This window comes from Sceloporus undulatus, chromosome 3 (genome assembly GCF_019175285.1).
Source record: "Sceloporus undulatus isolate JIND9_A2432 ecotype Alabama chromosome 3, SceUnd_v1.1, whole genome shotgun sequence".
Classification (NCBI taxonomy): domain Eukaryota; kingdom Metazoa; phylum Chordata; class Lepidosauria; order Squamata; family Phrynosomatidae; genus Sceloporus; species Sceloporus undulatus.
The window spans coordinates 90,914,259-90,942,071 of record NC_056524.1 but is presented as its reverse complement, the minus strand read 5'-3'; the positions used below and the strand labels follow the sequence as shown (position 1 = coordinate 90,942,071).

At 40.0% G+C, this 27,813-nt stretch overlaps 2 protein-coding genes across 3 annotated transcripts in view; one reads left to right on the top strand and one right to left on the bottom strand.

Moving 5' to 3' along the window:
* The window catches only part of MID1 (midline 1), a 134,702-nt gene extending 119,964 nt beyond the window's left edge, over positions 1-14,738 (bottom strand). Inside the window, exon 1 of the mRNA XM_042457764.1 lies at positions 14,283-14,738. The gene's annotated coding sequence lies outside the window, so the exon portion shown is untranslated. The remainder of the gene's footprint in view (positions 1-14,282) is intronic.
* The window catches only part of LOC121925521 (protein WWC3-like), a 529,629-nt gene that overhangs the window by 408,756 nt on the left and 93,060 nt on the right, over positions 1-27,813 (top strand). The window lies entirely within an intron of this gene.

Here is a 27,813-nt window from a genome sequence, read left to right as displayed (position 1 = left end):
TTCTTATAATGGCAATAATAATAATAATAATAATAATAATAATTTATTTATATACCGCTATTCCAAGGATCACAGCGGTGAACAATAAAAGATAAAACAGTTAAAACAACACAAGCCCCAAAACCCCCCCAGCAGAATTACAACAGTTAAGAACAATTAACAGTCAACAACAATAAAAATCCAACAGCACCCCAAGCAAATGGCTGTGTAGAGTGGAATACATCGTAAACATTGCCAAGGGGAAAAGAATAACAGACAAGGCTCGGGGGGAGGGGGGGGGGGAAGCCTGGCGGAATAAGAAGGTCTTCAGGTAGAATTCAAAGATATAGCTATGTTAGCCTCAATATGTAGAGAGATCTTGTAGCACCTTTGAAACTAACTAGAAGAAAAAAATTGGCAGCATGAGCTTTCATAGACTTCAGTCTACTTCTTCAGATGCATTTGGTGTAGTGGAAGCCAGGCACAGACATATACGGTATATGCCATTGGTATGCGAGGATGTCAATTCAAATTACAAATCCTTTGTGTATGGAAATGAAGTTGCAGGTCCAGCTTTAAGGATGGTCATTAGTACACAAAAGCATAGGAAACTGGTCTTTGTGCATGGAGATGAAGTGCCAGATCCAGTTTTGCAAAGAGACTAGTCTGTGGTGAGGGACATCGATGAATGTAGGGCACCCCCATGAGGATGGGGTCAGATAGTGTTGAAACATGTGTAGTGAGTCAAGAAACCATTGTCTTTGTTCAATCATGATAGAAATAGACTGAAGTCTACGAAAGCTCACGCTGCCACTTTCTTTCTTTCAGTTAGTATCAAAGGTGCTACAAGTTCTCTCTACATATTGACTCTTCTTATAAGAACAACTATTCATTGACTTTTTAAAATTGTTATCTATTTTGAAATAATCTCCCAGGCTTTTCCAACTATTCTGACTTACGTTTTTGCCAATAGCTGATTTACAAAAGAACTGACAAGTGGGGTAAAATGTGTGGCCAATAAGCACTGGACTTAAAATCTGCAATTTGTTATTGACATGAGAGTTCATCCACATCATTAGCAAAGGGAGTTATCCATTACCAACTAGCCAAAATAAATCTTTCTTCTGAGCATTAATCAGTAATTCTCAAGCACTTGGCAAAAACAACAATATTAAATTGCTTATTCCCAGTGTTAACACAAATATTATTTAAGTAATTGTCCATGTTAGTTTGAGGCCATTACCAACTTTATAACCCACCTCCCCATAAAAAAATCAGTAACACAAAACTGTTGAAAGACTGATTGATTAAATGTCTGGTGTGTTGAAATATCATAATTTCCTTATAAACAGACACTCTCACATACAAAAACAATGTATTTATTTTACTTGTGGCTAGTTAATCTACTGGGACACATTTTAAATGAGTGCATTTTTAAAAGAAACATTCAGGCATTCACTGAATGATACTACAATATATTCAAAACTCATAAGCTTATCGCACAGCGTGCTGGCAATGTTCTGGGTAGTAAAGTAGAATGGAACGGAACATACTTTATTGCACAGATGGGTTCCCTTTTACTTCCCATTTAGTGCTCATAGTGTCCCTTGCCCGTTCCAGAGTGAAAACTGTTAAAAAGAGTTCTCAGCCAGCGAGAACGCTTCCAGACCGTTCCAGGTGATGTCACTGCAATGAGCCCACCCATTCTCAACCCGTCCTTGTGTTCTGATTGGCTAGGACAATTTCCTCCCCTCCCATCCTAGAACATCTACAATCTCTACTGTTCTTCCGGGTATGAAGTGAGGAGGGTGTCGTAGTGTTAAAATTTAATTATATTTTTATTCATGTAATATTTTTTTTTCTGAGAAAAAGAATGATCACGATGTAAACATCTCCATAGCCAGTTTTTGGATGGAGATTTTTTAACCCCCTCATATACTGAGCACTTAATAGACAAGAGAGAAGCCAGGGAAAGGGAGCAGCCCTTGGGGCAAGCAGGTATGTGTATGTGTGGCAGGCAGGCAGGCATACCTGTGTGTGTGTGTATGTCAGGCAGGGATGCCTCTGTGCGTGTGTGTGTGTGTCAGGCAGGGATGCCCCGTATGCGTGCATGCGTGTGTGTGTGTGTGTGTGTGTGTGTAGCAGGCAGGGATGCCTCTGCCTGTGTGCGTGTTTCCTTGAGGCCTCCTGCTTTCCAAACTTTCCAAGTTGCAGCCCTTCTCTCCCTGTGACCTCGGCGTCTTGGACCAGCCCCTTCCAAAAGTGGGGTGGGTGAGCTTCCCCCCCAAAAAAGAGCTGTCCTCTGGCCAGCTCTCCTCCTCCTCCTCCTCCTCCTCCTCCTCCACGACTCCTTCCCTTTGGCTCTGTCTATCTCTCTTTATGGGTGGCTCCGGTGAGCCAGGCAGGGTGTCCAACCCATGAAGTGAAAAGATCATAGAGTGATGACATGCCACTTACTTCTGCGGTACTAATATCCTCGCTAGAACAGTACATGTGTGCAAAATAAGGACTGCTTGGGAACTATCTCGGCTATAGTACCAATAAAACAGTACATGCAATGTGATAAAATGTGTTCTCATACCATTACCATCACATTATAAATTATCGAATGCAGTAACACCCGTTCCCATATCATTTCTCCAAGGAATGTTTCCAGGACTATATGGGAACGTTACAGGTACTGGTGCGATAAACTTATCAGGGTTCAACCAGACTGCCTCAAAATACTGCAAGTTTCCAGTTCTTTTTGTTTTGACTGTACTTGCCTATTCACAGGTTTGATCCATTCCTTTCTTGAAATATGCCAGATTTCTTTCCCTTCCTCCATTCCTTTCACCTTCTGACTGATCCTATGCCATATCCAGTCTCACATACCTTTTTCAGAAACTGTTTTCTCCCATTTTCACTAAGCTCTTTTTTTTAAAAAAAATCAGGAATTATAATCAAAGCACTCAAATGCTTTAATTATACTAGTTATGGTAAGCATTAGTATCATTTCATTTTAGTGATAATATTTCTCTTCCCCTTGCTTGATCTCTGTTGAATCTGTGTCCTGGAAACAATGGCTGTGTTTATTTGGTGGCCATTGTTATGGGGTCTGAAACAGTTGAAATACATCACAATTTATACATCAATTAAGTTATACATCAGTAGGCTGTCTCCTTTCATATTGCCAATGGACCTATCTCCACAGCAGACATACCTCCTAACCCCCTTCAACTGACATATATAAAACCATCTCCCATATCTACCACACCAAGATAATCTTCAATTTCTGTCATTATTGTAGTTTATGCTGTATCTAGAGTATTAACAATTTAAAATTGGGAGAAACAGTTTTTTTTCTTAAAGTTTCTTAAAGTTTACTAGGGAAGATTACACCTAAGCATTTCAAATGTAAAATTTTAATTGGTATCTATACACTCATCCCTCCATATTTGTGAATTCACTTTTGTGGTTTGGTTATTCACATATTTTATTAATATGTTCCCTCTGGGAATATCTAGGTCCTCCAGTGCAATTGTATGGTCAATTTTAATCAAAAGTTGCACTGTGAAGGACCTAGATATTCCTCGAGACAATACTCTGTTAGGCATTTGTAGCTCCTCCAGCTCAGTTCTATGGTCAAAGTTTGGCAGATGTTGACCAGAGTTGCACTGGAGGAGCTGGACTTGTCTAAGGTCACCCAGCAGATTTCCCTGGCTGAGTGGGGAATTGAACTTTGTTTTCTAGAGTTGTAGACTAATGTGCAATTCACTACACCACATTAGATCTCAGAAAACATTTAAAAGGAGGGAAAGTTGGAATCATGGATGCTCCAGAAGCTTTGGAGAACAATTACTTCAGTAACTTGTTGATTATATGCTCTGGAGCCTTGAGGAACTGAAATCTAAAATATCTGGAAGGCAAAATGTTGCCTACTTTTGCTTCAGTATTCAGCTAGAAGAGATCATTGGGAGAAACCCAGTTTTCTAGTTGCTGCTCACTGGAATGTTATGTGACTATGCCAGAGACTTAATTTGACATGGCCAGTGACTTACCTTCTTATCATTTACCTTGACACGATTCAACCTGACTAACTTTGAGCTGATGTAATTGAAAACTTGCTAACTCTGATCTGTTTTGCTGTAAAAACTAACTGACTAGATGGAATCTGCTCAATTTAGCATACCTCTTATCTCCCCACAACTAGAAACAAAACTGGATACTTGATGTATAAAAAGGCACAGAAGGGCTTAGTTTGACTTCAGTATCTCCAGGACATTTGTACATGCTTCCTTTTAGACTCCAATTTTGGATCCATTTGACAGGCAAGATTATTGTTGCATATACAGACAAGATTATTGCTGTATTACTGTATATACTCGGCTATAAGTGGACCTCATGTATAAGTTGAGGGCAGGTTTTGGAGTCAAAATTATGGATTTAGATATGACTCGTGGATAAACTGAGAGTAAAACTTAGGGATAGGTAACAAAGCATGCAAAGGATGAAGCAAAGGAAAACAGTGCCACAAAACTTACCAAATTCCAGCAGGCATAACTGTTTGTGCTCATATGAAAGGTTTCATGAATGAGAGAATATAAAGGGGGTGTGAGTGCTTCCAGAACAGATGACCCTCTTGCCTTTCACCAGGGGATAGTTCCTTTTTTTATAAGAATTAAAATACAGTATAATACTTAAAATGACTTGTGGATAAGTTGACTCAGGTTTCTGGAGTCATTTTTTTGACTCAAATTTCTAGACTTATGCATGTGTATACACATTATATCTTATTCTATTGCACCAGTGCCAATGTGCTATACTCCTGATGATCAGGAGCTTTGAAAGAAAACCCATCTTGCTAACTAAGAAATGGAATAAATAAATGATGCAGCAATTAAATTTCTTGGCAATTTAGAGGACTCAATTTAAAAACTAGGCAAATAAGAACATAATTTAAACTATTTGCCACTTGTACCCACTGTTTAATATTAATGGGGATCCTATGATGGAATCAAGAGAAAAGATACAGCCTTGGGGTTATTTTTTAATAAAAGGAGTAATAGATAGATTATTTTCCCCTAAAGTGAAGAGATGACTCAAAATGAAAGCTTGTGGGCTTTTCTTGTCCTATACTCCAATTGCAAAATTTAGCCTGGAGGATCACACAATAGAATATATAAACATATAAAGTATTAGGAGAAGACTGCAATGCAAAAAGGATGTTAAATTGTTCATCCAAGAGAGTGACATAAGTAATACTGACATAATTTCTAAGCAGCTAAGCAAAACTAGGTCAAATCACATTGACCTATCTAACGTAATAAGCCTCTTTTTTTCAGTTAGAATTTTACAATGTAGATGATGTCTGCACACATTAGTGTCCCTTGTTACTGATGTATACTGTTGTCACTCTCCTTCAGTATCTTATCACCATATTGGATTAATCAGGCAAAATGCAACTACAGTCCAGTTTCACCCTGTTTAATTGTCAAAGAATCCTTAGCTGAACTGCTTCTTCAGGCTTATTCAGCAGAAGTGTAAGAAACACAAGCTCTTCTACAAATACAGATCTGAAAGAGAAACTACTGAAGTGCTCAGGCCTCATTCTGATATGCATTCAACTTGCACTGATTGCCATTTTCTGCTGTTTGTTTTTTTTAACAGCATCATGATTTAAGGCAAGTAATTAATTGAAATAATTGTTATGTAAGTTTGGGCATTAGCAAACAGAAATCAGGATACAAATGAAGAGAGGCTGGATATATAAGAAATATCAAGGGTTAATTACTCCTTGCACTTCTAGTTTGTTTACATGGTCAAGGTGAGAAGTAAAGGTAGAATCAAAACTGAAGGATAATCAACAGCCCAGGGCAAGGTCAGGAATCCCTTTATTCTCCCTCTCTTCCCATTTTTCTCTCTCACACACACACACAGATCCCAGAACAAGTGATTTTGTAAAGGCCTGAATTTTCTAATGAGCATGATTCACATTCCATCCAGAAATGGTTTGGCCTTTGCATGACCTATGACAGTTAACAAGTAAGCTGCAGCTGAAGTACCCTGGAATTTTTAAAGAGATCATTCTTATCTTCAGGGCAATCCCTTTGACCAGTTATTGTGAGATCAGCACCAACCAAAGCAGAATCCATGTTTCTGTGGGCCTTCAGTAGGGTTGAGGGTTGGAAAGCTTGTCTTTACCATTGCTTAATTTAAAAAAAAAAATCCTGTATTTTGCGGTGTGGGCCCTTCAGAGAAACAGAAATTCATGAATAATCTAATTTATGAGTATGGAAAATATGTTTACAGAGAAATGCAAGGCTACGTTAACTGAAATTAAAGTTTTCATTTGGTATTTAGGCAGAACACAAACTTGTTAATAGTTACTTCTTAATTGTCAAGCCTTATCTCATGAATTTCTTTTATTTCCCTTATTGCTATTTTAAAATCTCCTAACACTAGCCTTGGGCAGAAGGATATCAGCGGGGAATCTATGGTACCCATCTTCCTCTTCCACACCTCTTTGTACTTCCTGTTTGTACCCTCTCCTAAGGTGTACCCTTATTCTAATGACACTCTTTCCTTCTTGAGCCCCTTCACTCTTACTACAACCACACCACTCCCCTCTTAAGGCGCATGCTCTCTCTATACATCACATATGAATCTTATCAACATTTTTGTAGTTATTGTGTCTCTTCACGTCATTTATGACTTATGGTGACCCTAAGACCATATCATGGGATTTTCTTGGCACGTTTCTTCAAAGGGATTTTGCCATTGCCATCTCTGAGGCTGAGAGTGTCACAAGGTCACCCAGGGGTTTTTCCATGCCTGTGTGGGGATATGAACACTGGTCTCCAGGATCATAGTCCAATGCCCAAACCACTACACATCACAACATGTGGACAACTCATCAACATGACCACACTTTATTATAGTTGAAAGTTACACACATACATATGCGTATTTGCTCACAGTGACCATAATATTGGCAATTGGCATCCAAAACATCAGAAAATGAAGTGAGGCTCACTTATTAAGTGAAGCTGATCATGATCAAAGTGAGAAAACATTGAGGAGGGGTGTGAAGGAGCTGCCTGCCTATGCCATCTCTGACAGCTACTGGATAGCCAATTTGGCAAAGGGCTGCAATTTGAAAATGGGCTGCAAGCAACCAGGTTGGTATGTCCTCCATCTTCTTGTAAGTGAGTAGAGCATATTAACCTCCATGGTGTCAAACACTAGAAATATGGGATGCTCCAAACCAAGCACTGCAAACCAGCTGCTACAAGAAGCTGTGGATGAAGTAGAGTTGCAAGAATTTCCTGGTCACTCTGTCTTCAACCCTCACACAATACTCACCTTGCCCAGAAAGCTCCAGAGTGAGCATACAACACTCCAAAATCAGTGGACAGCATGGATACTGGATAATTAAGAAATTAATGAAGGGCCACAAAGGGAAGGACATGTTAGACTTGCTTAAGCTCTGCATATCTATCAGGTGCCCCAGTGTGCCACACTTTAATGCAAGGCTTGCTTCTGAATCTTAATTGTATACATATCCTTTTGGAGGCAAGACTCCAAAAGTGTCTTTATTTGCTATTAGCCATTAGGGATCTACTTGTTTATATTACTGATTCCCACAGGGAATGAATGCATAAACGTCTCCCTGTTGCGTGAATGTCTGTGCATTTTTCAAAAACATCGCACAGTGGGAGAAAGTCCCCATCCCAAGACTCACCTCTTTTCTGTGCTATATTGCTTGTCTTTTCCCACTCACCCTCTTGCTAGCCATGACATAGCCATGGGGGAAGAGAGGAAACGGGTGAGACAGGATTGTGCTGGGTGGGCATGTAAGTCTCAAGTATATTCCCAGATTAGGAAAGAGAGAAGAGGCATGAAGAAGATTCTCCTTATAGGGGTTTCTGGATACTTGAGAAGCCCGCCTCCCATCTCTTTCCTTGAGCCCTAAAATATTCTTTCCATTTCTATTAGCCATCCTGAGTCCTTCATTTGTGCAGCCAAAAGGGGTGTGTATGGCTACTTTAAATAGACAGATAAACAGCAGTGCCTAAGGGGCTGTACAGACAACCAAAAAGGAGTGGCTCTGTGCCGCCCCTGGATGTGTGAGGTTGGGGATGCGGCAGCCGGATACCACACCCCCAACCCACCAGGAAAAGAAGCCCCAAAAAGGAGCTTCTTTTGCCAGTGCTACAGGAGCACCATAAAGGTTGTGTCACAGCCTCATGATGCTCCATGTACACAGCACCATTTGTGTGCCATACATAAGCGACATCATTATGGCGCACCCCAAGATGGCTCCCGTGGTGCGCAATAGGGCTCGGGAGTGTGCGGATGCTCTGCTCTACCAAGCTCTGCTTTCGGCCCCAGGCTGGCATAAAACGCTGGTCTGTACCAGGCCTTAGTTCTTAGCTAGTGGGGTTTGGAAAGTTCCACTGGATAATTAATGTCAGCCTCCATAGATAATACTGAACTAGGCCACCAGTCGCTTATGCTGGTCAGGGTTGATGGAGTGCTCTAGACAGAGCCTACCTATCAGATATATAATCTGTGTCAGGTAAATCCATATGAAAGTCCATGCAAGTAACACATCAGAATTGGGACATAATCCTATCTGGAAAGACTGTTCCTGTGCTTCCTATTATAATTATAAAGAAAGATCAGACTGGATTTTGTAATTTAGAAACAGAAATATCCTCCTTGGTAACAAGAGAAGAGGGACTAGAATTACAGGGTCCCACAGACAACTTTCCAGTACTTGCTAACAGAATCTATGGATGGGAGAGGGAGGGTGGAGGATATGTGTCAAAATAAATTGTCTACAAATTTTATGAGTAATATTATGCTGCTGCTACAGTTTAATTCTGTTTCACACTTTTTAGGTCATACAAGAAAGAATATTAAGGCAAAAATAGAGTAAAAGAAACTCATTATTCATAGTGCCACCATAAGCCCACCTTCACAAATGAGTAGACACAGATGAGCATATCAGTAGATCAAGCATTAAGTCAATTCTACCAAGAAAACCCTTTGACAGGGTCTGCCATGTCGGAAATTTGAAGGCACACAACACCCACACAAGCCTACTGATTCCTTTCATCTTTATCTTTCACAAATTTCAAGTGACAAATTTCAAGCCTGACCTCTAGAGGCAGGTAACTTGAAATGACCACAAGTTTCAAAAACACATACAGAAGTACTTATGGGTTTGCAAATACTGTACAAACCTACAAGCTCTCTTTTCAAGATTTTTGGAAGCTTTTTCTGCTTATGCCATTTTCATATTAGTTAGATTTGATTTCAGTCCAGGTCTCCAACATTCAACCTCTTCCTTTTTGAAAAAGACACCCAAACTATTACTTCTTTCTGCTTCGCCATAGCAAATCCTTTGTAGTTCCAGAGCCATATTTTGCTTTTAAATTGGTAACATAAATGTGCATTTTCCTCCCAGAACTATGTTTTTTTAAATAGCCTGATTGTTACCACCTTTTTTTAATCATAACCAACTATTCTAACAAACTATCCTTTGTTGGGCGATGGAGTCTCCCCTGTTCCCACAAACCTACAGCACATGTTGCCATAGTTACTCTGCATGTCTATTTACCACACAAGTGATCAAAGAAAGCAGCCAACACACACATACATACACACAAAAACCTTGCCAGACTTCCTACTGGGTAATGTTCAGCCACTAATTAACTGATACACTCAGCCTATGGACTCCATGCACTTTTTTCCTTCTCCTTTATTATCTATGAAATACAACAGCAACATTCTCAGACAAAAAGTACATTTTTCTTTCAGAGTCAGGAAAAAAACAGGACAAAGGGATGGGAAAAATTCTCACTAAAAGCTGAGGTCACACATTTTTCAGGCTTTTTCTTTTTTCCTTTGAAAAGCCACTTTTTTAAAAAGCAAGGATTATATTACTGAACAGAACAGTCTCGGTAGTGAGTATACGAAGAATGAAAGCATATACAATCATTGCGAACAACTGTAGGGCTGTGCACATGTGTCATCCACCAAATATTTATCCACTCTTTCATAAAACATGCAATTAAATAGCTACAATCACAGGAGCTTGCTATAGTATATAATCATGGTTGTAATAAATCAGAATTAATACAGATCATTTTGTTCTCTGTGGATATTAACCAGATAGTTAAGCACTTTGGTATTCTATTTGCACAAGCTCAACATTTCTCTGGGTCCTGGTATGAGTGGCATTTAGGTGACAATCCTATATACACTTCACTAGCAGCAATTCCCACTGAACTTAATAGACTGCATTCTAACAGACATGCACAAAACTGTGCTAGATTTCAAATGTATCATGTCCTAAAGCACTTATATTTTAAATTTTTAGAGTATTTCTTTAACTGTTCCCTTCTTAAATATCTCCACTTTCCCAAACAATCCAATTTACTCCCATCTGGGTTAGAAGCAGATATATGGATCCCTTTAACTTGAATTCAAAGTTACTGAGGATTTCAGTTGGGAGAGGTTCAATAATAAAATACTGCTAACTTATATTAGAAATCTTCATTTTTAAAAATAATACCCTATTTTGAAGAAAGTAACTCTGGCTTGTACAGAAATGCTTCATGATTTAAGGCATATACTTTTGAGAAGCCTTAGAAGATACCACAGTGCCCTCTCCAGTTTTAAAGTAAAGCATTCCTGCCAGCATCTTTAGCAAATGTGGAGGGGTCTAAGATGTCGTCGTCGTCATCGTTGTCTTCTTCTTCTTCTTCTTCTTCTTCTTCTTCTTCTATTATTATTATTATTATTATTATTATTATGCTTTTTCATAAATAATCTCACCCAATAGTTCTGATATCAATAATTAAAAATCTGTAACAAACTTTCTAACCCCAGATGGTAAATCAACAGTACAATTCTCTTCATATTGCTTTGAAGTAATCCCTATAGTGTTCATAGGACTTATTCTCTAGTAAGTTTCTTTAAGACTGCAACATCATTTAATACTATACATGCTGCATGTACTTTCAACCGCAGAAAAGAGCAACCTGTCATCTGAGTATGGCAAAAACCGCATTACAGATTTCATGACATGGTAGACCTAAAATGTTCAAAACAGCCACTGCAGTTCTTATTGTCATGTTGGCCAGACAAGTATTTGTTTATAGCTGTCTGCCCAGTTTTGTTTTAGAATTTTATAACCATTCCTATAATAAATAATAGTTCTGTGAGACTGTGAAGTGTGGATCACCCTGTTCTGCCAAACCATAATTTAAATATATTTAATGCTTTTCCAAGTAGCATGGATATCAAGACTACAGATAATTGGACCAGCTAGGTCCCTTAGAACCGTCTGGCTTGCCTCTGCTTTTTGAAAAGGTTGCATCTTATCCTTGTGATTGGCAGCATATTACATGTGGCTAATTCTTGTTTCAACTAGCTGCCAAGCACACATCTATGTCTCTGTGCTGATTTTCAGGATTGGAATTTTGCAGTGATCCAGATCATCTATCTGTGCAATATAGAATTGCATTTCACAGTGACACCACTATGCCTGAGAGTTAATAAATCCAAACTGTTGTGTTATTGTTATGAAAAATGGGCTGGAAGATAACAGATAGCCTGGTTTTGTCCCAGTCTCATTTTGCTCAAGATATTTTTAATTTAAATTCAGGAGTAGCTTTCAATATATTCTGTCATCTGCTCTTTTGACACTTTCATTTTAATGCATGTTAATCCCCAGTTTTCAAAGTAACTGTTGGTTCTGCAAACTTCTAATAGACATTAGAAACATTCCAGTGTCTCATATCTGTTAGGACAAGTACTAACTAATGTAGCCACTGAAGTATGTTGGATCATTGATGTAATTTTATGATGCAGTTTTGTTCAGCACACAAAGACAAATGGGTGTTTCACCAAACTGGAGGCTAAGAGTGGAAATACATCATGTGACTATTATAACTCACTCCCAAGGCTATAATCAAAGGACTCTGGCATACTTTGAATATCACTCAAGACTTACTTCTAAGTCATTTAGGATCCCCAGGTAATGTTTTCTAAGCAGTAGCCCCTTTGTATAGAAGGAGACTTGCTCGCTGTACTTCAGACTTCAAAAATAGTAAATTTGGCAGCCCTCAGTGCAAAATAAAAAGCTGTTAAAAGTATATGCATAGATTCAGAGCCTTCTTTTAATTGCATTAGGTAGGAATCAGTTTAAGCTCTCTGACTTTCAGCAACACTGTCTCTGATTGGATCGGTTTCCTTAACTTCACTGTTAAGAGCTGGCATTTGAAACTGTCCTGTCATGTTCTTTACTGTAGGTAACAGGCTCCTGCTCAGACATGTGCAACACAAAACCTTTATAACATGTGCCAGCAATGTGCATTAAGAGAACTGATCAGACATTTTATTTTGCCAGCGTAACTTTTCAGACCACAAATAGGTCTGTCTTATTGCAACCATTTGAGATATGGGGCCGGGTAAATGGAAACACACTCAAAACAGCTAAAAACATCAGAGCTGGAATCAAAAACCAGCAACTTATTATGACATTAAGAGACATCAAGTGTACATGAGAAAGCTGCACCAAACACTTCTAGTAGTTTTCTCAGGTGGGTAAATCATTATCAGGCATAAATAAATAACCTGAGAGCTGCGTAGGACAGGGAGGACACAATGCAAAGTTATTTGCTGAATTTGCTCTGCACCTTTTGTGCTCATTAACACCGCCACTAAGGGATTTCACAGTTTCTCACCATGCCTTTTAATAACCTTCCCCTTCTCTCTTTCGCCTTCTCTCTTTCCTTATTACACTTTTGCCTATTCACCTATTACTGTATTCTAAAAAACAGACATTCTGCACACATGTTATTTGCTCTTTTTAAAAAACAAACAAAACTATTTTCTTTTCACCAGAACTATTCTATTTTTTTGCGCAGGTGAAATTACCATATCCTTTTGAAAGAGGGGCATATGACATTTTAAAAACAATCTTTTAGCTTATTACCACCAGCTCCCTCTGGTGGCAATATATCCTAGGATCATCATCCCAGGATCATTGCTTGGATAATAGTCTGATTGCACGTGAGCGGTAAATTGCTTTCTTAAATAGCAGAACAACTCCACACGTAGGCATCACAGTAAACCAGTATGCAACAAGCAGGGCTTTTCCTTTCATTGCTCATAAATGAAATAAGATCACAGTTAAAGTTCTCCAGATTATCAATGTAAAAGGTTCAATTTCCAATACAGGTGCAACGCCCCCTTTCTTTATTCTTTTCCATGACTGAAGGGTTACTAGCAAACAATTCCTCCCACACAATCTTATTTTTCTTGCATATATGTGTGTGTGTGTGTATGTGTATATATTTAAAGATACTGGTGTTGTACTAGTCTCTGGTAACACTATAATAGAGGAATAACTTTATCACAAAGGCCAGCAAATCAAAAACAAAGATAACATGGTATAATAAGTTTTTTAAAAAAAACCAGGGAGATGAAAATTGTTAACTAACAAATTAAAATAACAACCTTTATACTACTATGAGGGTAATCCAGGTAAAATTGTGAAACAGCCATCACATTCACATTCAAGGAAATAAAAATAAAAGGAAACTGATGACATGCTGGTAAAATTAAATAGCACTTTCCCCCCACAAAAAGGTATAGACAACATTCTTTGAGGAGGAAGAGGAGAGCTGTCAGGGTCTTTTAAGAAGTGTCCATACTAATTATAGAACAATTGTGAGAAACTTTACAAATAAAAACAATCAGTTACTTTTGGTCTGTTCCTAAACCTGCCAGGATGTGACTACATAATGCTCTTCATTTATAAAGAGGCCACTTTCTTTGTTTTACAAAAAGGCAATGTTACCAAAAGAGGGAAAGGCGTTGAAATATTAAACCAGCGCCATTTGGATGGACTTTCTCTGAATGTTTAGCAAAACAAACTTCCCATGCCACTGATGACAAGACTGCAAAAGCCCCAGCAAGTTGCGCTCCTTTGTATTGCCACACATCAAGCTTACTGGGAAGGGAGGTGCCACCAAGGTAAACACAACAGGATCAACAGACAAACCCTTTTCCGAATCTATTGGCCCAGATGACTCTCACCAACTACAAGAGAGCATCCCAACTTGAAAGCAGAGTTTGAAACAAGTCTCCCTCCTCTCTAAAGGTGGCTCTAAGAGGAAACAAAGAAATGAAACTCATGCCTTCCACCTCAGCTCTCAGATTCTCTTTATTTTTCCTTTCTCTTTTTCCCTTTCTCCTTTTTCTAGGAAGAACAAATAGTAACATATTTGCAGCTTGTGCCTTACCTGCCTCATGTTTAGACTCCCATTATCCATCCAGCAACACAAAGAAGAGTTTGAGAAGAAAAACAAGATCCCATCCAGGATGTTCCCCCTTCCCAGCAAGCTGGCAAGTTTCTGTCTCGGGAGTCCTTTCACTTTCCCTCCTGCCTTGCTGCAGCCTGAGCCAATGTCAAGTTGCTCCACTTGGTCCTTTGCAAGCCCAGCACAAGTCAGGGAGGAAGCATGGCAACAACTGTCCGCCTGGCTCCTATTTCAAATCGCAGCTCAGAGATGCAGTAGTTGGCTGAATTAGGCCAGGCAATAGCCTCACCAATCAGAAGGAGAGGGAGGGAGGCTCACACGTCAAGGCTGCTGCCTACAAGGGGATTAGGGAAGCTTTCAAGGATTTAAGAGGCTGCAAAGCAGCTGGAAACAGTGTCTCCAGCTCCAAAGAGGGAAGTCCATTTGCACTCCCAGAGCTTTTTTTTTTTTTTGGCATGCTTATCTAACTGCTATCCATCCCCTTGTAACCTTAAACAGGCTCCTGAGATTTGTCCAGAAAAAAAAAAAATTGACATTTCGATATGGGAACTGTAACTACTGAGTCACACTCAAGTAGCAGGTTTACTAAGCTGTCTCTATTGCCGAGCAGTTGGGAGAAATCCAGAGCATTGGATCACCAAAATGCCTTTTATATTTGTTGGGCTGCAAAGCATCCTTCCTGTCAGAACTTCTGCGCAAAGCAGAAAGTGTACAGAGGCAAAGTTTCATTGGCAGATTCTTCACCACCAAGATCTGCAATAATCTGTTCACTTACTTACTTAATTATTCCCCCTGCCTTTCTCCCAAAGTGGGACCCAAGGCGGCTAACAACATATATAAAAAATATCAAAACAATTATAATCATACAATTAAAATTGTAAAAAAAAAAATATAAAAATTGACAAATATAAAATTTAAACCATACAAAGTTAAAAATAAATAATAATCTAAAACCAATCTCCTCATCCTCCAATAAAACCAAGCCTGCAAGGTTTTAAAAGGCTTTTAAAATAAAAATGTCTTTGCCTGCCAGCAAAAGGCCAGGAGCGAGGGGGCCAGCCTAGCCTCCTGTGGAAGGGAGCTCCAGAGGATGGGAGCTGCCACTGAGAAGGCTCTCTCTTGTGTCCTCACCAGGAGCACCTGGGATGGTGGTGGAACCAAGAGGAAAGCCTTCTCTTGAGGATTTTAGGGCTCTAGGTGGTTCATATAGGAAGATATGGTCTTTCAAATAGTCTGTACCTAAGCCATGTAATAAAACTGTGTTACTACTTGTTGTTAATATTTGTTTTATTTACTCCCAAACATTTCTACACAGCTTTTTGGTTTGTTTTTTTTTTAAAAAAGCCAAAGCAATTCACAACAAAATGCTTTTAAAAAGAAAAAGCGGTTTTAAAAAGAATTTATTTCATCCCCATAATTTAAGCTCCAAATTTGCAGCAAATATGGAGTTAGAAATAATTACTTGAGGACCTTTCCTCCAAGATGTGTTGTTCTGTTCAGTCTTTCTAACCCTTCCTTTGAAGTGGGGGTCAGTATGCCCTTTGGGTTGTTTACACACATCTTAGAGGACGGAAAGCACAAATGTACACACTCAACCCATAGTCCTAAAATCCCCATCTGCCTTTTTACACATGCTGCAGCTTTCAGGTTATCCTAAGAGGTGTCGCTTACGTCCTGTGGTCCAGTCTAAATGGAAACCGGGTCTTTTCATCTTTTAAGTATGAGCAAGTCTGAAGTGGCCATCATGATGTCTTTGTTACAGCACTGACTATATTTATCTAGCTAAGAAGTAAATCGCCACCCAGAAAATTTCTTGCAAAACAAGAAATATTGAAGGGCTGAGATGTATTAGGAGTGTACAATAAATGCTGAAATAAAAAGAGTCCAATAAATCTGTTTCCTTTTTTACATCTCAAGGTGCCTAGAACACAAAGAGACTCAAGAGAGAACACATCTGTTTTCATACAGAGAGATTATCCAGATTTCTAACAGGATGTGATTTTGTGATTAAAAATTTCTTTCCATTCCTCAGTTTCTGTTGTGGTTTATAGCCAATATCCACACTGAGTTTCCACCTAGCCATGGGGCCTCAACACCCTAAAGAAGTGGTTCTCAAACTGTGGGACAGGACACTCGGGAAGGGGTGTAAGACTTGCTCTAGTGGAGCACGAGACTTGGAGGCCCTAATCCCTCCTCCTCCTCTTTCCAGACCTTTTCTGTCCTGGAGGGGAAGAAAAAAACTAGAAGTGTGCTTGGAGCAGTCACCTCTGCTCCAGGGAACAGGAGGAGGAGAAGAGAGAAGGGGAGCTCACTGGATCATGGCATCTAGTGAAACCCATCCTGAGCCACCATTTCTTCTCCCCCCACAAGTAAAATATACTATGTCGAGTTGGGGGGGGGGGGGGAAGATGACATCCACATGTAGAGGTAAAGGGGGTCACAAGGGTAAAAAGTTTGAGATCACCTGCCCCAAAGGCAGCAGATCCTGCCTGATCTTGGAAGCTAAACAGAGTCAGCTGTGGTTAGTACTTGCATGGGAGGCTGTCAATGAATATCAGGTGCCATATGCTATATTTCAGAGGAAGGTAGTGGTAAACTTACCTCTGAGTATTCCTTCTCTGAGAAAACTCTATGAAATTCATGGGGTCACCATAAGTTGACAGGTGACATGAAGGTGTGTGTGCATACACAGAGAGAGAGAGTACTTGTACTCAGTTCAATTGACTAGCAGCAATGCTCTCTGTCTTGGATCTGATGCATATGTACATCATATGTCTCTACAGATACAAGTCAGCTTTGCTGTACTGAAATAAAAATTATTGTTGTTGTTTTGTACCTTCTAGTTGTTTCTGAGTTATGATGACCTAAGGTGAACTATCATGAGGTTTTCTTGGCAAGATTTGTTCAGAGGAGGTTTGCCATTGCCTTCCTCTTGAGGCTGAGAATATGTGAGTTGCCCAAGGTTACCCCGTGGGTTTCATGGCTGAGCTGGAAATCAAACCCTGGTCTCCAGAATCAACATTCAAACCACTACACCATGTTGGCTCTTGTCTCTCATATATATATATATATACACACACACACACAGAGAGAGAGAGAGAGAGAGTTGTGTGCCTTCATCTCATTTCCAACTAATGCTGACCCTAAGGTGAACCTATCATGGGGTTTTCTGGGGCTGAGAGTATTTGACTTGCCCAAGGTCACCCAGTGGGTTTCCATGGTATTAAACTCCTATCTCCAGACTCCAAGTCCTATGCTCAAACCACAACAACATGTTGGCTCTCTTATTAATATTCTCTCTCTCTCTCTCTCACACACACACACCCACCCCATACCATACTCTTTGCTGACTTCACTTCAGGTCACCCATTTGTATTTCCATATGAAATTGTTAACTCTAGACTCAAGAAATAATTGTGCTATAATTTTCAAGCTGAACTAAGGAAATCCAAAGAGCTTGATCTTATCAGGGGTTCCTGATGTTTTTTACACATTTCAATCAAGATTCATGCTTTGAGTATGTCATTAAATTAAGAGGCTGAAGTGAGCGCAGGGCAGCACTGTAGCAAGGACTGGAGCTGATAGACTTGGTAGTTCCAAACTCACCAAGAGAGCAGCTGCTGATGGGCACAGTAGAAAACAGGCCTGGGCTGGCATGGACAAGCTGTAGCCCAGCTGGGCTGATGCTGCTCACCACTGCATACTTTCTTTATAAGTCATTTATGCCCAGGGGTAGTAGGGCAGTCATCTACATAGCTACAGTTACTAATTTCATTATTTTTTACTTTAAAAATTGTATTAGCCTGCTCTACAACAAAATGACTCTCCAGAATTTGTTCAGCACCAGCAAACTCCAAATTTATCCTTACTATGATTGAAATGAATTCTTAAAAAAACAAAAAAGAAAACTATACATGCTCAGAATGTTTCCTTTTTTTAAAAAAAATAAATAAATCAGGCTTGGTTTTGTTGCCATCTTAAACTGCACCTTTATCTCTTTCCCCATCAACAACTGATAACTACTTCATTATGGTGAACAATGGATATATGCAAATGTATAACCAACATATGTCATCTGAAGCACCTGAGAATGGTGTCAGGAAACGTCTGTCTTCTCTTCCTCCTCCTCTTGTTCTACAATAATGGATATTAATTCAAAACAGAAATAAAAGTAATAAAAGTAAAATAAACAGAAATAAAAACAAAAACTGGAAGATTTGACTGGAAAATTTGAAATGTAACCTGTAGTATTTTTGTCTTTATGTTGTTTACCACCTTTCATGCCCTTCACTTTGCAATAAATGCCTGTGTGGTGTAGTGGTCTGAGCACTGGACCAAGACTCTGGAGACCAGGGCTTGAATCCCCACACAGCCATGGAGTCCTTACTAGGTGCCCTTATATTCTGTAATCCCCAGAGAAAGGTACAGAAACCTTCCCCCCCCCCCCCCAACAAATCTTGGCACAAAAAACCTGCAATAGTGTCACCTCAGGGTTGCCATAAGTTGGAAATTACCTGAAGACATACAGTAACAACAATGCTTATTGCTGGTTAGAAAACTGGAGGCTATTGCATGTCATGTGGACTGTTGAAGCTGCTAGTTTGAGGTGGCAAATCAGCATTCAAGCTGTGATCTGACAGAGGTAATAATAGTATTTAGAAGTAATGACATACTAGAAGACAGGTGTGTACCTTTATTACCACTGTAATTAAAACAATCAGTTCAGCCTTGGTCAAAACAGGAAATGTCGCTTCAGTGTTTACTAGCAGGGCTTGTCTATACTAAGGATATATACTGGACTCACCCTGGTCCCAGTGCAATCTGTCCAAATGACACAAGACCACATCTATAGCAAATCTGCTGTTTTAATCCAATTTAACAGAACCTGTGGTTTAATCCAGAATTTCAAAGAAGTTCCAGAGTGCCTCCAGTTCTCTTGGCTCTTTGGACAGCTCAATCAGATCCAATCCAGCCCAGTCCACACAGCCAATGTGGTGGCTTACCTTGCATTAAACTGTGCAAGGAAGGGAACGGATGCTTTTCAGAGTGAGCATTGCCACTACCTCACTAGTCAAGCAGCTCCCTGCAAGAGCCTGGCCTTTCTGCTGAGGTCAAAATGAAGCACGCATGAGATCAAGAAGAAGGGGGCAGAGTGACTATTTCGACGCTGTACTGAACATCTTTGTTTCTCCAGCTCTCCTTCACACACACACACACACACACACACACACAACCAATGCTAAAAAAATCCAGCTAGACAGTGGATGAGGAAGAAAAGAAAGGTTGTGTGTGTAAAAAGTCTTAGTAAAACAGAACTTTGTCAGAAGCTTTGTTGACTGAGATACTCTTGTGCACGCAAAAGTGTGTTTCCATTCAGCCATGTTCTACCTAATATCCAAACTCTTGTACACCACACTGGTTGAAAACTTTCAATGTGAACTGATTTAGCAGAGTGCCATTTGATTGCTCTCCATAAAAAAAAACTACAGCTGGGTCATTTGGCTAGGAAAACGGAAATGAGGCCCAAGCCTCCTGATTTTTCATTTTAAGGTTTGATATTAAAGCAAAAATGCACAACCATAATAAATTAGCACTTGATGATCAGAAGAGACCCTTGCACCTTTGCTGAACTATACCATATGCACAATAATAATAATAATAATAATAACAATAATAATTTATTTATATTTCCCGCCTCTTCCTGCGGATCGAGGCAGGATTACAACAGATAAAATCAAACATTACAATTACAAAATGTCAATAAAAGCACACAAAGATACAGACACAGTCATTAAAATAGCCAAATCGTCATCTGTTGGAGCTTAGGATATGAGAGTGGAAACTGGGAAGACAATTTTGTACCTGAGTTGTATTTGTTCCATTTCATATTTTAAAAAGAAACAGTGCAAGTTTTTATAATAGACACAAAAAAACTTTCTAGAATATGTCAATGACAGTGGTGTTGGAGGGAACAATACTGGAATTTTCATTGACAGTTCTATGTATATTTTAAACACAAAGTGACTTTAAAAAAAATTTAAAAAAATAATTTGTGCTTTATCTTTCTGTTTTTCAAAGTTGCCCGAGTTTATAAAATATGGCACAAAAAGGGGTCCCTCCCCCCTCTTTATATACCATTTTGAAAATAGCACTATGGAGGAAAAGGTTAGGAGCTCTATGCACAAGGACCACAATCATATATAGCAATATTTTTGAGGCTATCTCTCTTGAGGTTTGGCCTGAGCTGGAATCCACTCCATACTACTACAATCAGCTCTTCTCATCTGTGGGGGTTTGGTTCTGGGGCCCACATAGATGGGGAAAAATGTAGGAGCTCAAATTAGTCAGTGCATGGCAATATGCATGTACCCATGTCAATATGGCAATGGGTGTGCACCACTTGGCTCTCCAAGGACAAGGTTAGACTCAATAATTACCCAAAACTACTTGCGCCTCCACAGAAAGTAGAATCCCATCCAGTGCAAGCAGCTCTACTACTACTACTACTACTACTACTACTATCTACTAAAAACTTCAGTTGATAGGCTATCATCCAACACATCACTGCCAGCAAGCAATGTTCAAGCAACTGCACAGCTCTATATGATTTTAACAGAAAGAAAAGGTAGAGCTGAATGTCTTCAGCATATTCACAGAATCTTGCCCCAGATCTCCCAAGGGTTTGACACAGTTGTTGAACAGTATGAGAGAAAAGAAAGAATTCTGCAGAAGCCCAACATACAATTACCAAGGGCTGAGCAGATGACCTTCATCTGAGACCAGCCCTAAATATAGAAGTGGAAAAATTCAGTATTTACAGGTCCCAACCTACAGAGACTTACCAAATGAGGCTTATCATCCTCACTGGTATCAAAAGCCAACAAGACATCAAGTAGAATTAGTACGTCTCAGTCCCCTGTCTTTGCCATCAGGGCAGCCAACGTCATTTCAGTGCCAAAACCATTCTTCTTGGAGCCGGATTGAAATAGGTCTAAATCAGGGATCAAGTGCATTTTCCAACATGTACTCTTGCACATTTCATGTCACTTCCTGCCATTATTTTCAAGGGGAAATGGAAGGAAAACAATGTATTTGAAAAGGGGTGAGGTTTTTGAGGAAGATCCTCTCTCTCTCTCTCTCTCTCTCTCTCTCTCTCTGTGTGTGTGTGTGTGTAGGCAGTTTGCACATCAATAGCTACAACCTTGATTTACTTCATTTAGACCCTACACTGTACTCACAGCTGGTTTTAAGTGACTTCACCTCAACGTGCCTTGCAAAACTGTCACAGCAGTCCATTGAGGACTTGTGGCTTTCTTCTATACAAGGCTATCAACTTCGGTTGATAAGCCAACTGCAACCCTACCTGGGCCAAAGGGACTTTGAAACTGTGGTACACACTCTGGTAACCTCTCGTCTAGATTTCTGTAATGCGCTCTACATGGGGCTACCCTTGTACCAAGCCCGGAAGCTTCAGCTAGTACAAAACATGGCAGCCAGATTGGTCACCGGTGCATCCAGGTTTGACCATATAACACCTATTTTGAAATATCTCCACTGGCTGCCTATTCGCTTCCAAGCACAATACAAGGTGTTGGTTATTACCTATAAAGCCCTATATGGCTTGGGCCTGAGTTACTTGAGGGACCACATTTCCCCATATAATCCGCCCCGCACACTCAGGACGTCCAGGAAGAACTTGTTGGAAATTCCATCTTCCAAACATGTTTCTATATCCTATTCAGTGGTGGCCCCACAAATTTGGAATGGTCTCCCCGAGGAGCTCTGTCTTGTGACCTCCCTGGAAACATTTAAAAAGAGGCTCAAAACATTCTTCTTCTGTCAAGCCTTCCCCCCTGTAAAATGAAGCTGTATATTCCCGTTCCCATCGATTCTCTGCCTTACCCTGTTGAATGATTGTGTTCAGATTTTGTATAATTTGTATTAGTGGATTATATCTATTTTTATGAGATGTTTTTAATGGTTTTTATATGGTCTGTAAACCGCTCTGATCTATGGAAAAGCGGTATACAAATAAAATTTATTATTATTATTAGAAGAAGACCTAACCCTCAGAAAAAGGCAAGTGAACTTCTACTTGAATGCAACAAAGGCACAGAAGTAAGCTTTCACCACCACATGCACACTAAGCACAATAATACGATCTCACACATACAGGTTGCATTCATTTTGATACTTATGCCATTTGCACTGCAGCTGTCAGCTGGAATCAGCCATCTCCTAAAAACCAGGAACTATCAGAACGCTATAACACCAGACAGTATGCTCAGGCATAGCATATTAATGGGTCCTTTAACTTTACTGTTCCACAATGCTATACAATAATTCTTTCACTTTTCAAATGGGAATAGCAGGAATATAATGTACAGGTTGCTTCAAAACATTTGACCTATAATTTAAAAGCATCACAATATTTTTTTTTAAAAAAAGGTAAATGAGGTGAAACTGAAATAAACAAATGCAATTGATAAATTTATTGACTTTGTGGAATAGATTGGTGTTTTTTTAATCACTTTTGCTTTAGTCGTTTGCAAAAAAATGTAAGAAATCTAGTTTTTAAATGATATGCTTATTTATTAAGGCAGTTTTATGTGTACTGTTCTAAGGTTTAATGACTCTGATGTATAAAAACATTTCTCCTCAATCTTAGATATAAAATATATATGTATATTTTTCTCACAATAACTATACTGTATATTAAATTTCACACACTTTAATTTTATTAATAGTTTTTCACTCAATAGTGTGTATCAAAGGACTGGTTAGATGCCAAATCAAGGCAGACTGAGTGTTTCCAGAATGTAGTGCTTCTTCATAGTTACTAAACTGACTTACAAGAGGTATGAGACAACTGTCTTCAGTGTTGCTTACACCCCTGATGCTCCATTCAAGAATACTAATTGAATTGGTCCATTAAATACTAAGTAACAGAAGACAGCTTTTAATCAAGCAATTAACTTTTGGTATTTGCCTATAAAAAGTAGCAGTGTATTTCAGAAATAATGGCAATGCAATTCTAAATATGTTTCCCTCTTTTAAAAAAACAGCCTCAGATTCCAGCTAAGAACACCCATTGTGTTTCTTTTCATTTATTTTAAGCCCTTCTGTATGTCAAGGGTAATGCAAATATGCTTCCTTTTCATACTTCCTTCTGTGTCCTGACTTGCATTCCTGACATTTTATGGAATATTCACATGCAAATATAAACCAATAAAATAGGTTAAGTTCTGCTTTAAACACAAAAGCAAAGATTTAAAAAAATTACAATGGAGGGGGCATTGTGTGCAATCTTCCAGATATTGTGGAACTAAATGTACAGCATATTGATATGCTATGCTGGTTAGGGCTGCTAGGAGTTTAATTAGCAAATTCACAACCCTGGTATGAAGAAAGCATGCATGGTGAAGGAAGAGGATGGGGAAGGCTCAATACAGTCCACCCTCACCTTACACAGGGGATCCATTCCAAACACCCCCCCACATGAGGCAAATTGAGTCTATGCTCAAGACCCATTCATTTGAATGGGGCACACCCCCGCAATTTGTGGTGCGCACCATGGGTGCGTGCCCCATTCACCATATTAGGGCTTGCCATCTGTGTGACCTCAAGTCCCCGTAATGGCAAGCCTGCATGTGGCACAGGCACACTGTACTACTGAGCAAATGGGAATGGCAAGAGACATGGTGGTGTGTAGAAATTTCTGTTGTTGTTATCCCTCTTTCCCCCCCAAAATTCTCAAAGTAACGTGCAGTTCCACAGTATTAAAACATGTTACTAATTAAAATAATTAAATGCTGTTTAAAAAAGGTAAAAGCACTTCAAAACAGTACAATTAAAACAATACAACATCACCCAGGACATTCTTTCAAAATGTTCTTTTTTAAAAGCCTAGCTGAATAAAAAAGTCTCAGCCTAATGACCTAAGGACAACAAGGAGGGGGCCAGAATGAAGAGGTAGCCACTAAGAAGGCCCTCTCTGGTGTCCCCCCCCCCCCACTGTCCTTGCGGTGGTGGTGGGACTGAGAGAAGAGTCTCTCCAGAAGATCTCAAAGCCCAGGTTGGCTCATATAGGGAAATATAGGGGCTGTGCACACCGGCAGGAAAGGCTGAGTTGGGGGCCAAGTTGGGGTATAGCATCCATTTGACACACACCCTGGTTCCATCCCCAGGATGGCATGATATCACGCACCACACCAGATGGCACGTGGCATTACAGCACTCCTCTGGTGCTGCGTCCACATGACGCAGCACTGAAGGAGCCCCATATAGCTGTGGTGCTGTGGCTATCGCACCCTTTGCAAGGTGCAAAACATTGCTGCTTTTTGTGGTTCCTTTTTGCACCCTGCAAAGGCTAGATCAGGGCCACAGCATGTGGCTGCTGCAGCCCTGATCTAGCTGTAAAAAGGGTGGCTGGAGGCTGCCACTTAGGGGCGGTCTGCACAGCCCCATAGTCTCTCAAATAGCCTGGATCTGAACCATATAGGGCTTTATAGGTCATACCAACACTGAATTGTGCCCAGAAATAAACTGGCTGGTATTCACTTGACTTCATGAACAAATCTTCCTGTGTTCCATGAACAAGACAATAAGAGATAGAAACTTGTCACATGAAAACAGAAACAGAGCAGTTAAGGGGCAGATAACACAGTGTAGAATTTTCACCTTGTTTCTGACCATCTAGAAAAGGAAAGCTGGCACTTTAATTGAATTAAGGTTAAGACAATTAATGGTGGTTATAAAGATATTACTTGACATGGTATGTGATTTCATCCTGTTTTTAGCCTCTGGTAAAAGGGCTTTATGTAATTTTAAAGTCCTGTTTGACCAGATATGGGCAGAAATACATGCACAACATAGGTAGGTAGTAGTGCTGGTCCCAACTTTCTTAGGGTCAACCAAAATGTCACATAGTCATGAGCAAGCTTTGAGTCTTCCACAATTCTTCATTAGGCTGGAGGCTGAACAAAAGACTGAAGAGGGGAAAGGCTGGACATGAGTCAGCAGCTATAGAAAGATGCAGTGCTAAAAGTATTAGACATAAAACAGATTAGGACGGCTGGGGCATAACAAGAAACAATAGCTGCTTTCTCAGTTTTCAAAAAATAGTGGTTACTGTATTTGGTTCTGCATCTCACACAATTTAGAATGCAGTTGTGATGACAATTCTGATGATAGTTTTCACAGTTTGAAAAAATGAGGAAACAATCATCTTAGTGCATTCCACTTAACATGCCACCTGATGAAAATTTCCTCAGACCTTGTTTAGTTCTTGGGGTAAAGTCAGTGGAGCATGTCTGTTTCATCATAGCTATTTCAAGCCTTTACTTGGCAACAGGGCACTCCACAATTAGCACTGAACTTTCAAGACTGCAGGCTGAATGAGCAATCAGTTACATAAGCAAGTGTCAAGGGAAAGGCAAACATTATGGTGTTTCACAGGGAGAAATCTGTCATACTCAGTACACCTAAGGAGATATCAACTGTAAACAGCAACATACAGTAAACCAATGGATACTTAAAGAGAAAAGTTTGCATATTGTATCATCATCGTTTTAAGACAGGAGGGAATAATCCTAAAACTGCAAGAAGAGCTCTGCTATTTAATCCAGCATTCTCTTCCAAGAGTCCCAAAACAGATCCCTTTGGAAAGACCACAATAGTACATGAGTACAATAGCATCCTCTTGTTCACATACTCACTGTATGCCATACTGCCTCTATATTGGAGGTAATACATAGCCATCATGTGTAATGGCTATGTATAGCCTGGATCTCCATGAATGTATGTAATCCTCTTTTAGAGCCATACAAGTATACCTTGTGACAATGAATTTCACCATTTAATTCCACACTATGGAGTTTATCACACACCTTCAGTTCTGCCATGCTCCCATCGCCCCAGCATCATTGATCTGCGATGGGAGCCTCCTAGTGGGATCGTGGATGGCACTATTAAAGGGGATTTGATCCATTATTTAAAAAAAGGGCTCTTTTTAAAACAATTACGAGAACGCTTCCATGACGAAAACGGAAGTGTTCCCCTTTAATAGCAGCATCCGCGATCCCACCAGGAGGCTCCCATCACAGATCAATGTTACTGGGGCGATGGGAGCATGGTGGAACTGAAGGTATGTGATAAACTCCTATGTGAAGGAAGAGCTTCCTTATTTTCTACCAGTCAGATTCATGTGACGATCTCAAGTAGCTTTCACTGTCTGTTCTTCATCTACAATATCCTTTCTGAGCTATGATAAACAAAATTGTATATAGTATTCCAAGTGCCATCTGTATAAAAGTGGTGTGATACTTTATTAACAGCTGTATTTTAAATTCCTTACTTAATGTTCTCTAGTATGGAAATTTCTTTCTGCATTGTAGACGTGGAGTAAGCTGATCCAAATAGCAAATTCCTGCTTAAATAAAATGTCTTGGCTTGCCAACAAAAGGCAGGAAGGGAGGGGACCAGTCTGGCTTCCCATGGAAGGGCATTCCAGAGGGTAGGAGCTGCCATTGAGAAGCCTCTCTCTCGTGTGCTCACCCAGCAAGCCTGTGATCTTGGCGGGACAGAGAAAACCTTCTTCTGAAGATATTAGGGCTCTGGATGGTTTGTATGGGGAGATACAGTCTCTTAAAGTTTGCAGCTTATGATACCGTGAAACCTTGTGTGCCTTCAAGTCATTTTCCAACTTACGATGATCTTAACGCAAACCTCCCACAGGGTTTTCTTAGCAAGATTAGTTCAGAGGAGGCTTGCCTTTGTCTTTATCTGAGGGTGAGAGACTGTGACATGCTCAAGGTTACCCCGTGGGCTTCTTTTGCTGAGTCCTAGACTCCACCATCCTAGTTCAGTGTTCAAATAACAATACCATGCTGGTTCCTACTTTAATCCTACCAAGAGCATACTTTTCAATTGGTAGAAATGTCTTATGGAATGATATTATGGAATGATATGACTGCTCAGGTGAATGCGACGGTCAAGAACACCTGTTATCAGCTTCGGCTCATTCGCCAGCTGCACCCATACCTGGCCCAGAGGGACCTTGAAATGGTAGTACATGCTCTGGTAACCTCGAGATTGGATTTCTGCAATGCACTCTACATGGTGCAACCCTTATACCAAACCCGGAAGCTACAAATGGTACAGAATATGGCAGCCAGGCTGGTCACTGGAACTTCTAGGGCCAGCCATATTACACCGATGCTTAAAGACTTGCATTGGCTGCCTATTCGCTTCCGGGCACAATATAAGGTGTTGGTAATGACCTATAAAGCCCTAAATGGCTTGGGCCCAGGATACCTGAAGGACCGCCTCTCCCCGTACATTCCGTCCCGCACCCTCAGAACATCTGGGCAGCAATTACTTAGGGTGCCAGGGGCTAGGTTGACCTCTACCACGAGGAAGACTTTTTCCATCGCCGCCCCGGCCCTTTGGAACACGCTGCCCACAGAGCTCCGCTCGGCCACCTCCCTGGCCCAATTTAGAAAGGACCTAAAAA